General features: G+C 43.5%; 1 long non-coding RNA gene across 1 annotated transcript; it reads left to right on the top strand.

The window, feature by feature from the left end:
* The first annotated feature begins 46 nt into the window (after nt 1-46).
* On the top strand, nt 47-13,393 carry LOC142008986 (uncharacterized). Its single transcript, XR_012644294.1, has 3 exons — nt 47-198; nt 10,991-11,061; nt 13,368-13,393. It is a non-coding gene; the product is annotated as an uncharacterized LOC142008986 (long non-coding RNA).
* The last annotated feature ends 211 nt before the right edge of the window (nt 13,394-13,604 follow it).

Genomic DNA, 13,604 nt, shown 5'->3' with positions numbered 1-13,604 from the left:
CTGGCAGCCGCACCCTCCACCGCGGCCGGAGGGACAATTCCTTTCCAGTCCCACATGTGGTGAGCAATTAGGCCCTGAGCACGGGAGCAAGCCCCGTACCCGGGGAAGCGTTCTCTGTCGTAACTCACGAGCCCTTGTCATCCAGTGTCACATCCCCGCCAGTGGGAGTAACTGCTGCCAGGAGCTGCGTGCTGTTAGGTGAGAGTCTGTAGCCTGCAGTGTGCAGGGGGTCAAACTAGATGATCATGATGGTCTTTTCTGACCTTTAAAGTGTACGAACTTCAGCCATGGAGCTATCTGCAATGAAAAAAAATATCTCCAATAATGAGTGCTTACTGTCTGAGCAGAATGCCGCTGGGTAGCAGAGAGTTCTCAGTAATGGAAACACAGTTCTATTATATCTGTTTTTTCCTATTGCTGGTATCCTCCGGGCAGCTAATTCTGGGGTGCCTGGTTAGTAACTTAATTAATGGTCCATACTCCTTTTGATCTGCATAGCAGGTAGGTTTCCTAGCTAGGTAGTTGTAATATCTTATCCATCTGTAGTTTTTAATCTTAGATTATAAACTCTGATGGTGGGAACTGCCTTTTTGTTCTGTTTTAGTACAGCAGTTCACCAGTGAGATCCAAGTTGGTCCTTGACCTAGACAGGGTATTATGGTAACAGAAATAATAATAATTCTCCAGTAGCTTTCTTAACCTCGGTCTCCTGTTTACATGTAAAAGACAAAGTCATGACTCGCCAGTCTGTTCTTTGATGGAGTTAACAAACATGGACAATAGTGATCCATTGTACAGTAGACCCCCAAGATGCATGCACTCAAGTTGCACATGTCTTGCGTTAACCCTGCTCAGAAGGGTGGGAAAACTGACCAATGTTTCTCCTCTGGTCAGTTTCCTGCCTCCAGCAAGCTGCAGGAGGCAGGCCAGCCAACAGTTTCCCTTTCCTGTCAGGGATAGCAGCCCAGAGTCAGACTGCCATCCCTTAGAGGAAAGGGGAAACCGCTTCTCTCAGGGGCAGCAGCCTGACTCTTGGCTGCTGCACCTGACAGGAGCCCAACAGCAGAGGAAAGAGTCAGACTGCAGCTCCTGACAGAAGCAGGGAATATGACCAGGCATTTGGCTGCCTGCCACTCTCAGGAGACAAGAAATTGACCAGCACAAGCTTGTCAGTTTCCTGGCTCCCCCAGAGTTGTGTGAAAATTTGACTTATGCAGGGTTGCACAAGAATGCAATCCCTGTGTAACTCAGGGGTCTACTGTATATGTTGCACATATATTTTTAGAAAGCTTTTGATAAGGTACCTCACCAAAGATTCTTAAGCAAAATAAGCTATTGTGGCATGAGAGGGAAGGTACCTCAAGGATCAATAACCAGATAAAACATAGGAAACAAAGGGTAGGAATAAAGGGTCAGTTTTCAGAATGGGGAAAAGTAAAAGCAGTGTACCCTAATTTTTCTTTACTGGGGCTAATGCTGTTTGACATACTCATGAATGATTTGGGAAAAGGCTTAAGCAGTAAAGTGGCAACATTTGCAGAAGATACAAAATTACTCAAAATAGTTAAATGCAAAGCAGACTGTGAAGACTAACAAAGGAATCTCACAAAAGTGGGTAACTTGGCAACAAAATGTCAGATGAAATTCAGTATTCATAAATGCAAAGTAATGTACATGGAAAAACATAATCCCAAATTTACATACAAAATGAGGGGGTCTAAATTTGCTTTTGGCACCCAGGAAAGAGATCTTGGAGTCATTGTGGATAGTTCTCTTAAAACATCCTCTCAAGGCTTGTCTATACTTGTCCCCAACTTCGAAGGGGGCATGTTAATCAGGGTGACAGGAGATTACTAATGCACTGCTACAGTGTATACGCATCACTTCATTAGGCTAATTCTCTCCCATGGCAACTTCGAAGTGCCTGCAGCTACACGCATGCCAACACTTTGAAGCTTGAAGCTTTGAAGTTGCTGTGAGGGAGAATTAGCCTAATAAAGTGTTGCATATTCACTGCAGCATTTCATTAGTAATCTCCCATCACCCTGATTACCATGCCCCCTTTGAAGTTGCGGGCAAGTGTAGACTCAGCCTCAGTGTGCAGCAGCAGCAGTAAAAAAACAAAAAAAACCAGAATTTTGGAAACCACAGAAAAAGGGATACAGAGCAAGACAAAATGTACATGGTACAGCCACATCTTGAACACTGTATGCAGATTGGGTTATCCCATCTGAAAAAATAAATTGAATTGGAGAAGGTACAGCAAACAAAGAGCAACAAAAACGATTAGGGGTACTGAGCGGTTTTTGTATGAGGTTGAAAAGACTGTGACTTTTCAGCGTAAAACAGAGATGACTAAGGAAATGTAATAAAAGTCTATGGAATCTTAACTGCTATGGAAAATATAAGGAAATGTTATTTACTCCTTCATATAACACAAGAACTAGTGATCACCCAATTAACAGGTTTTAAACAAAAGGAAGTACTTCTTTACACAATTCACTGGCACTCTTTTTAACTTACTTCCAGGGCATGTTGTGAAGGTCAAAACTATGCAGGGTTCAGAAAAAAGCCAAAGAAGTTCACAAAGGATGGGTCCATCAATGAGTATTATCCGGGATGGTCAAGGATGCGACACCATTCTCAGTCTCCCTAGCCCAGGGGTCTGCAACCAAAATAGCGAGAAGAGCCATTTTTTCAAATTCGGTTACAAAAATCAAGAGCCGCAGTGCGTGTGAATATCATAGAATCATAGAATACTAGGACTGGAAGGGAATTCAAGAGGTCGTTGAGTCCAGCCCCCTGCCCCAATGGCAGGACCAAGTACTGTCTAAACCATCCCTGATAGACATCTATCTAACCTGTTCTTAAATATCTCCAGTGATGGAGATTCCACAACCTCCCTTGGCAACTTATTCCACTGTTTGACCACTCTGACAGTTAGGAACTTTTTCCTAATGTCCAATCTAAGCCTCCCTTGCTGCAATTGAAGCCCATTTCCTCATGTTCTATCCTCAGAGGCCAAGAAGAACAAGTTTTCTCCCTCCTCCTCATGACACCCTTTTAGATACCTGAAAACCGCTATCATGTCACCCCTCAATCTTCTCTTTTCCAAACTAAACAAGCCCAATTCTTTCAGCCTTTCTTCATAGGTCACATTCTCTAGCCCTTTAATCATTCAATAGACAGTCATTCAATGACCATTCAATCATTTAATCATTCAATAGACATTCCTTAATAAATAACGTCAAACTGTACTTTTCGTAACTCCTATTTTAAGAACAGTGCGCACACAATAATTTGTGATTCGATCCATGTAAATATTTAACCCTTTTCTGAGTCCTAGTAGACTCCAAGAGCAATCCTTTCTAGTGGCAATGGCTACTAGAAATTAATTGATGGTCCAAAGGGGCTCAGTTTAGAAGCGTACAGTATAGCAGGGGGTCAGCAAACTTTTTTATGCTGGGCCCCACTTTTTGTCTCTGCATTTAGTAGGGCTGCTCCCCCAGCTTGTCCAATGCCCCAAAAGTGAGTGTCAGTCTCCCATAAGTTATGAGCCAGGCTTCATTGGCAATGGTGAGGGTGAGGAGGGGAGCCAGCAGAGGCTGCAGCGGGGAGGCTGATTGCACTGTGCCCCCGTTATAAAATTTCATGCCTTCTGCCTAGTGCTTAGAGCAGAAGCTGAGGCATCTGGAGAGGAATTCTTTTTCCAGCATTTCGTCAGTTCAACTTAAGCAGAAGTCCATAAATGGCACACCGAGGTTGAGAGTGGCTTTCAAAGCACACTGGCAGCAAAACAGAATTAGCCAAGGCCTGTTTTTCAGACGCAGGTTTGCAGCACTTGTGAGGCCTGGCTCTCTCTCTCAGCCTTAGTTGTACCATCTGTGAAATAGGTTTAATAATAATTCCTTTTGCACGGAGATATTGGGAGAATGAACCAAAACTTATCTGGTTGATCCCCATTAGCAGTCTTTGGCAAACTTGCTTTTGAAGCATCCTAGTTGCTGGGACCCACAGCCCAGAGCATGAAGGGAAGCTGAAAGCTCATCAGTGGCGAGCAGACCCTGAGTCTTAGATCATCACAGACTGAGGGAAGTAGGTGGAAGAGAATCCAATAACCCATGGTGAATGTGAGCCCCCTTTTGCCGTTCAAGCTGAACCCTTTTTAATTCCCTCCTGCTCCCCTGAGTCCATAGCTCGGGAAAATCTTAGTATTAATTAATTTGAGCACAATGTCCAAACCCCTGACAGTAACTGTACAGCAGTCAGGCCAAGGTAGCTCTGTGTGGTAATTGTAGCAATGCAGCCTCCCTGGGAGCTGCTCCTCCCCAACCCTAGGCTGGCTCCATTCACAGCTGGGCTGCAAGCACTCAGCCTGCTGGGCTGTGCTCCCAGCCTGAGCCCGCCCCCCACGAGGAGAGTGATTACCCTGCCAGTGAGTGGCAGTGCCTGGGCTGGCTAGCTGCAAACATGCTGCCAGCTGGAGGGTCTGAGCTCCCAGCCTGCCCCTGCCCCCCACCCCCACCACCAAAGGAGGGTGCTTACCATGCAGGAAGGAGCAGTGACTGGGCTGAAAACATGCTGCTGGATGGAGAGACTGAGCTCCCAGCCTGAACCTGCCCCCACAGATCTTATTTCCCAAAACAAAAATGGATGGGCGAGCGCTCCTACTGCCTCTTAGCTCAGCTGTGCTCCTGCCCGCTCTTTTTCTGACTTTGCCCCCTAAGGACTAGCTGTAGCAGCTGTAACTGGAGCTGAAACAAACACAAGGGCAGGGGGAAACTCCAGGGCTGCAGAAGGAGTTTGCAAAATCCCAGACTTTTTCTGATTTTGTTAAATCCCGGCCGGACAGAGCGTTAACTGGATGTATGAGAAGGCTAATTCCAGCATCCAGAACCTCGGAGGAGTCAGTGCTCGGAGCCGCAAATGATTCTTCAAAGAGCTGCATGTGGCTTTGGAGCCCAGGTTGCCAACTCTTGCCCTAGCCTCATTGCCAGAAGCTGGGAGTGGGCAACAGGACGGATCACTCAGTGATTGACTGTTCTAATCATTCTCTCTGGTATACCTGGCATTGGACACTGTTGGAAAATGGGGTGCTGAGCTGGATGGACCATTGGTCTCACCCAGTATGGCTATTCTTACACTCTTAAGAAGACACAAGCCTTGTTCACTCTAATTTTTCTATCCGTGTGCAGAATGAATTTTTTATGTACACCAGTAATTGCAATAATGTGTGGATGTGCATCAACAGTAGAAACAATGCCCCCCCTTCTCATTTTTAAAAGTTATAATAGAGGTAATTATGCCAGCTAGGACAAGTGATGTATTTTAGAACTCACTACTGAAGCAATTAAATTTAGGCGTAAGAGAGAAAACTATGAAATGCATCAGCCAATCCAGAACCTAAAGTAACAGCAGTTTGAAAGAGAATAAAATTACAGAAATATATGATATTGTAGGAAGTATCCAAGTAACAACAAGTACTGTATGTGTTGAGGAGTAAGTGTGAAAATTTGAAGTGTGTGTGTGAGAGAGAGAGAGAGACTCAGACAGAGATGGTGAGACAAGCATATGTGTTTATGAGACTGATACACTGTATGAATGAGAGATAGAAACAAATTCTTGGGTGCATGGGAGGGGAATGTTTTTTGGGTTGGGGGCCACTAAGCCACAGAAAACTCAATCAGGAGCCACACAGGTGAAGAGAAAAAAAAATCTCTCCTCTCATTCCCCTCATACAGCAGCCCTAGAGCATGAGGAAGCAATGGGCTTGTTGATTTTGTGCCCTGCTCCAGGTTCTGGGGTGGGACCAAAAAATAAGAGGTTCAGTGTGAGAGAGGGATGCCAGGAAGCAGGCTGAGGTGGTGGAGCTGGGTGAGTGGGTGGGAGGGTTCAGGAGTGGGCTGGAGTGGAGAATTTGGGTGAGAGGGAGATGCAGGAGTTGGCTGGGGATGGAGGGTCTGAGTGGGAGGAGGCTGCAGGAGTGGGACAGGGATCTGAATGAGTAGGGGTTGTAGGAGCAGGCTGGGGGTGCAGAATCTGCGTGACAGGGGCACTTACCTGTGCAGCTCTCCAGGGGTACATGTAGCTCCATGTCCCCTGCCTGTCCCAGGCACTGCCATGCTTTTAAGTTGTTCCACATGTTGTTAGCCTCATTGTTAAAACAAAAAATGCACTTTATTTCCAGTCTGAATGAATCTAGCTTCATCTTTCAGCCCCTGGACACGGTTATACCTTTTCTAGCTTGCTGGATCTGAAGGCATTTTTTTAGAGAGCTCACAGTCCTCATTAGCATTCTTACACATTATCATTTTGCAGAATATAAAATGTAGTCATAGTTGTGTTGTTGTATCTACCAAACAGTTGATTTCAGTGTTCTGGAAGCCATATTTTAATTTTACTTTCCTCTGCATATTTAACGTCTTCCACATCTCTTTCTGACACTTCAAAAATATCTCTTTAAAATATGTGAACTGTGAGCCAGCCGAAAGGATTGCCATTTACCTCTGATGTGTTTCAATAAACATAACCGGTATAAAGAGTCTTTCAATATGCCAATAAATTACCTGCACAGGGAAGATATCTTCTTGAGTAGAAAGCTAGAGTTTCTTTGCACAGTTGTTTCTTTATGGAAAATTGCATGCAAAACAGAATGTGCAGAGAAAACTCAGAAAACTGATAAAGTTATTTATGATAGAACAATACAGATTTACAGGTTGTACATCATATGCATCTTAGACTGGAAGCTTATTTTTATGGTTAATCCTGAAAACATATGTAACATCTCAAAATCGAAATAACAAAATTAGGTTTAATCCCACAGAAAATTGCTTGGTAAAATGTTTCTCCATTCCTGATTTATTCATGGATGATTTGCTACACATGGTCAGAAGAAATAATAGTAGCATGACAGAAGGGCATAATATGGCATAGAGACTTGGGCTGTGTTATTACCAGAAGATTTTAGGTCAGTTATGTTAAGCCAGTGATGTTACCTAGAAATAATGATTTTACTTTATAATTTATCTTAACTGGTAAACAAGATTGTGGCCCACTTTACAGGACTTTCTAGAGAAAAAAAGCTGTGCTTGCTGACCCTTAAGAGAACATGGATACAGCCCTCCAATTAAGAATAGGCACAAAAGCACTGATTTCTGGAAAACCAGAAATAATTATTTATTTAGAAGTGAGTGGTTACGAGGTTGGGAAAGGATAGACAGAAAATACGTATCATAAAAATAAAACAAAATGGTTAAATGAAGCAGTGTAGCAAAACCATTGCAAAAACAATTTAATCATTCTCTTAATACTCAGTCCCATATAACAATATAATTAATACTGCATAACATATATCATTTGTTATTCAATATATATTTAATATTTAATACTAAACTCTTAGTGCTAAACGTACAACAAGTGCCAATCAGGCAGTTTTTAGATGGATAGAAGAAGACATAATCTGGGCCATGGGCATCCAACTTTATTTACAGACAAAACCTATACATGCTTGGATGGTAAATAGAAATGAAATTAGACTTACACAATGGGGCAAGCTCTCCCATTGCATAATTAAATGACCACCCCAATGAGCAGCATTATCTACATCCTCAGGAGAAGCTATGTACAACTGTGCTTATGGTGATGTAAGTTATGTTGCTGTGGAAGGTGTTTTTTCCACACCCCTGAGCAATTGAAGTTATACTGACAAAAGTGGTCAAGTAGACATAGCTTAAGTTGTGGTTTTCTGTTTTGGAACCCTGTGCTGACTGCATTAACTGCAGCATAAGTCCCCTCCATTCCATTTCAAATAATTTACCGGTGGTCCTAACCAGTCTTTTCTCCTGCTTAGTGATGTGGGCCTCAGAAGTCAGTGGAAAGCCATCAAGAAGTGCTTCAGGGTTGCTTGTTTTTTGTGAAGCTACAAACTAACATGTCTACCCTTCTCAGACTATGACGTCATTGGTAAAAGCAGAGTCTAAATGAATACTTTTCTTGTTCATTGACATTAAATACAATGTAGATTTGGTCTATCCCTGACTGTGCTTTCTAGTTTTTTTATTCGTAAGATGAGTGTTTTCTTTCTGAGATTCCATCTATCTCTTCCTACCCCAGCCTACATTTGTTAAGGATTTTTCTTTTTTTGACAGTCCGTGAGGCCCTGTAGAAGAGGGTTTCTCAACCGTTTTCTTTCTGCATTCCCCAGCCCCAACATATTATAAAACTCCATGGCCCACATGTGCCACAACAAATGATTTCCTGCATATAAAAGCCAGGTTTGGTGACAGGGAAACAAGCTGAGCAGTTGCCAAGGCCCCTTGCCACAGAGGCATTGCAAAGTTTAGTTGCTCAGTTTTAGCTCTATGTATAGACTGCTGAGAATTTTTGGCAGAAGATGCACAAATGGCACAAAAGATTTGTGTGTCTCCTGCCAGCAGTTCTGTTGGGAGAGGCTTTTCTGACATTGGGCCCATCCAGATGGGGCCAAATGTCAGAAATCACCCTCTGCTGACACCTCCCTTCTTACTTGTGGAATGAGGATGACAGGGATCTTGGCAGAGCATCCCTGGAGCAGCAGAATTCTGTCAGGAGACCTCTGGGCTCCCAGCAGAAGCCTGCAATCTAGACATAGCCCAAGTGTGGGGAGGCTAGTGGCCCTGGTCTACAATTGTGTGCAGAGGGCTTTGTCTTCCTGGCTAGGGCCCTAGTAAGTCTAGCTCCAGCCATGGTTGGCCAAAACCCATAAACCTGCTTGCAACTTGCTGGGGGCTTCGCACCCCTGAATAAGAACTCCAGCTATAGGAGGTACAGCAACATTTCCTGTCCACTATCTCTGTCAAATTAGCCAATACATATTTGACCCTGGACTCTGAAATGTCCCAGGATTAGTATATCTGCATTACTCACTGATCTACATCCCTTCAAATATAATCCATCGAAAAACTGCCTGATCAGCGCTTGTTGTATGTTTAGTACATTCAAACAATGTGCTTCCAGTGCTAGACTTATGCCTACACTTTCAGATACGTGTGGCATTTAGCTCAGTTTGTACTGCTGTAAATTCAGGGTGAAATTTCCTTCCTGAAAGACAGGATGGCTTCCACTTTACCTCGAGTTATTGACCATCTCCACAGTCTGGCACGGAAGTCATCTGTCTCATTCTTTGTGATCTACTTGTTTTCCCTAGCCTGGCTTTTATTCTTTTCCTGTCTTATTGCATAGATTCTGGAAGGAATCATGAGTCCATGGAAGTAAATGGCAAAACTCACTTCACGGTGGTCAGGATTTCACCCAGATTATTTACTGCTCTTAATGGAGGTTGTGGATTCACTCCACAGGGCACCTTACTCTAGCTAGCCAGTGAGCCACAGTGTCTTAGATCTTGTCTACCCATAAAATGTAGGCGATGTCCACATTTGCAGTTTTTGCTCTGCCAGTTCCACTGGTGATAGAGAACCAGAAAAAGAAAGGTGCTGGTCTGTGTTCTTACTCACTTCCCCGAGCATGAGATCAGGTTCACATATGCAGCACTTCCATTGCCAGTGAGAGCAGCGCAATGAGGGCAGCTCTCCCAAAGTGCAGCTCTCTCCATTTCAAGACAGGTCTTTTGGGAAGGAGGAGTGACTAGGGGGCATCCTGCGTCCCTGCACAGCCTTCCTCTCCCCAAACACTGATGCATTCCAGTAGCCCAGCATAGCTCAAAGCAGGGGATGGTTTGCTCCATGGAGCAGGCACTGTCATCTGGCCAGACAATGAATAAGCACTTGCCAAGAAAACGGGGCTTGTCTACACTACCACCGTTCTTCAAAGGGAGGATGGTAAGTAGGGCATTGGGAGTTTACTAGTGAAGTGCTGCGCTGCATATGAGCACTCCATTAAGCAAATTCCGCCCCCTGTGCCCCCCGTGGCAACTTCGAAGTTTTAAATGTTGAAGTACCAGCTTGCGTCTAGCCGCGGCTCACCCACCGGTACTTCAAAGTAAAATTTTGAGGAGTGAAGGGACTTTGAAGTTGCCCTGGCACTTTGAAGTACCGGTGGGTGAGTACCTTCAAAGGAGGGTGGTAGTGTAGACACAGTCAGGAAGAGGAGTTTCAAAGCTCCTGGAGCTTTACCAGGGGGAGGTGGATGTCTGTTTACCTGGCATCAGAGCAGCTGACCAGAGTGGTCACCTAGCCACTGTGGGATATCCCGCAGAGGCTAAATGCTGTGTAAGCAGGAAGAACATGTCTTCAGTTGCACATCACCTCAAAAGAATCACCGGTAACAACTGTACCCCTTTCGTGGCAGCGCTTTTCTGTTCATGGTGAAATGTCTGAGTTTCACTGCAAAAAGTCATAGGCAAGTGTAGACACTTCTGCAGCTGTTATACAAACAATGGGCTTTCTGTGCTCTGACTGGCAGATGTAGATATGATGAACTAGCTGTGTGGCTCACAGGTGTGAAAAAAGCCCATAAACCATAGGCAAGCCAACCCAAGCTCTGATATAGATGCTGCTAAGTTGGTAGAAGACTTCTTCCATCAACCTAGCTACCACCTCTGAAGGGAGTAGATTAACTACAGTGGCAGGAAAACCTCTTCCATTGCTGTAGTACATGTTTACACTATGGTGACAGAGTGGCCAAGCTGCAGCTCTGCTACGATGTGGATCATAGTGTAGAGATGCGCTTATCTCCATGCTTAAAATTCTGTTTAACTAAGGCAGAACAGACCCATTCATATGCTTTTGCAGTGTGTAACGTCATGTAGACAAGGGAGCTGGCAGGAGGATGGAAAATGAAGCAGGCAAAGTGGAACCTAGAGTCAAGGAGAACAAAAATATTATGTTTTTCAATGAGATGTTTTTCCATGATACACATAAATATGTACAATGCACATGAGGGATGCTCAGTCCCATAGGAAACTCAAAGATTTCTTTGTATCTGGAGTGCCATATGTCGCATATTAAAAAAGGTGAAACCAAAAATACTGTACTGAACTTGTAATCCCCCACAGGCTGAGTTGCAGATGAGTGCGGTTTGAGAGAGAGGCTGGAGAAAAGAAAACTGGAACAAAGGGTTCTCTGGGTAAGGATGCCTTTTCCAGCTCCAGAGGTGCAACCACTGCTAGATATGCATGCTTTGTTTTTGTCACACGTTTGTTGGATGTTTGACAATGCGGTTTTTCCTTATTCCTTTAGCATGTGCCTACACAGCAAAGTTATTTTGTAATAACAGCTCCTATTCCAAAATAATTTTGCAAGTTTCTACACAACGCAACTGCTATTTTGAAATAGCAGATGCCTTGTTATGAATTTGGTAAACCTTGTTCTACAAGGAATAGCACCTATTCCAAAATAAAAATAGAAAATATTTCAAAATAGGGCCTGTGTAGGCAGAGAGTAGGGGCTATTTCAAAATAAGCAATAGTATGTCCAGGGGCTGTAATCCAAAATAGCTCTATTGTGTGTGGACAGTCTATCTTGAAATAGTTGAGCGCTGTTTCGATATACATTTTGGCTAAGTCTACACAGAAGCATATGTTGACAGAAGTGGCTGTCGGAAGGGATTTTGGCAAAACTTCTGTTGACAGATTGCATCGACACATAAAAGCAGATCGAAAGAGCAATCCGCTCTGTTGACAGAGAGCAGCAAACTGCCCAGCTCTCTCTTGACAGAACAGCTGACTGGAAGCTCTGCAAACAGGGCTGCCTGGTGAATCAGAAGCCCTGTCTGTTGACAAAAAGGCCTCTGGGCATCTACATGGCTGTTTTGTTGACAGAACACTGTCAAGAAAGGTGTTACACCTGAACGCAGAGAGGTATAACACTGCCAGTGGATGTACTGAGTTTTGTCGACTGACTGTTTGCAAAGCACATTTTTTGTGTCGATAACTCTGTGGGTTTTTCTGACAAAAGCCCAGTTTTGCCAGAAAAAACCCTCTTGTGTAGACATAGGCTTTGGGTGTAGCAGCATTATTTCAAAATAAGATATTCTGGATTAACTCTTCTGGAAAAGTTTATTCCAAAATAACGCTGCTGTGTAGACATAGCCTTAGAGACTTCTGATTGTTTACTATATCTGTTTTGTGCATCTCTAGGTTTTACTTTTTCTGCTTCCCACCCTTCTATCATTTCCCTTCAGCTTGGTTCTCCCTCACTTCTCCACACTGCAGAGTTATCCCTCTTTCCTCTGTCCCATTCTTTTATTCACTTTCATTGGCCATCAATGGGCTACCTCACCAATCCACAGCTCAGTGCTTTCTTCTAAAAGTTATTGCTCCAAATGGACAGCTTTGAACAGAGTCAATTTGTCTGTAAGAAAAAGAGGCACTTCAGGTTTGACCATAAAATATATTTTGAAATATGGAGTTAGCTAAAGGGATGGTAGAGCAGAGGACTACAATGAAAAACAAAGGTGGGCTGAGGGTGCAAAATTCAGATCCAGAGATATGTTGAATTCAGACATTCCAGTTGGGGTAGCGGGAGGGGAGGGTGTTGGACATCCCACAGGATGGAGGTGTTTGCAAGTGTGGTTTACATTTAGCCAGTTATAAATATAGGGTGATTTGAAGAGATTCAGAACTCGATTTGGTTTTAGATTTTGAACACTGAACCCAGAATATTGATGCAGGCCCATGGGGAGAAATATGTGGAAAGAAAGAAAATATGACCAACGGACCACAAGCTGGAATTCATTGATCTCTTCAGGCCCAGTTCTGCAAGGCCTTCACTTATAAAATTCCCATCAAAATCAGTAGTTCTGTACATGCAGTGCCTGTAGGACCAAGCCCTTAAAATCAGATAACCCTCAAGTCCGCAATGCAACACATTACTTATGGAGCAAATAAATGAGTAAACCCACCCGTGTTTCATTTTTAGATAGTGTTCATTTGTCTCCACTTTTTACTATATTCTGTTCACCAAAAAAAAAGAGCATGTGATCAGACTTCTTGGACCACCTGCTTCCTGCCCGGCTCCTAAGTTTTTTATGCCGACCGGGGTGACCAATTAGCTGTGAGTCTTGCCAAAGGCTTTGTAATGTGGGAAAGAAATAGAACAGTGTGTGTTGACTTCTGGTCAGCATGTATCATTATTGATTTAAAACAGGGCAACACAAGAGAATTGTGCTGTGTATTTGTTGGTCTGTGATTCAGTAGCAGGGTTGTGTTACCCAATAGCCAGCAGAGGGCAATAGAGAAGTACAGTTTGGTGATACCTGAAGAATTCAGAACACTGATATGTTTATAAAAGAGAAGAAAAGAAGAGCCATAAGGATAGGTTGTTCAATTTACTAGCAAAGACCTATCTCTGATGGATCACCGAGCAAACAAAATACTCAGAAAGAAAGGGGGAAAGACCTTGCATTGTGTCTCAGTGTCTTGTTTTTCTCAGGGTTACGTAGGATAACTTAACAGAACTTATTGCTGACCGGATGGTAAATGGACTCTAATGAAGTGGGTGATGCAGGAATGTGTTTTTTGGAAGGAACAGAAGTGGAGGCATTTCAAAGATCCTGCAGGTGACTGAGGTGAGCAAACTAAAAGCTTTTCTTTGAAGTGAGATAATAGACATTCAGCTGACTATATCAAAGGCATGATTAAATGATGTGGTTGAAATGCTGTGAGAAAT

Source organism: Carettochelys insculpta, chromosome 2 (assembly GCF_033958435.1).
Source record: "Carettochelys insculpta isolate YL-2023 chromosome 2, ASM3395843v1, whole genome shotgun sequence".
Lineage (NCBI taxonomy): Eukaryota > Metazoa > Chordata > Testudines > Carettochelyidae > Carettochelys > Carettochelys insculpta.
This window is presented reverse-complemented; position numbering and strand designations above follow the sequence as displayed.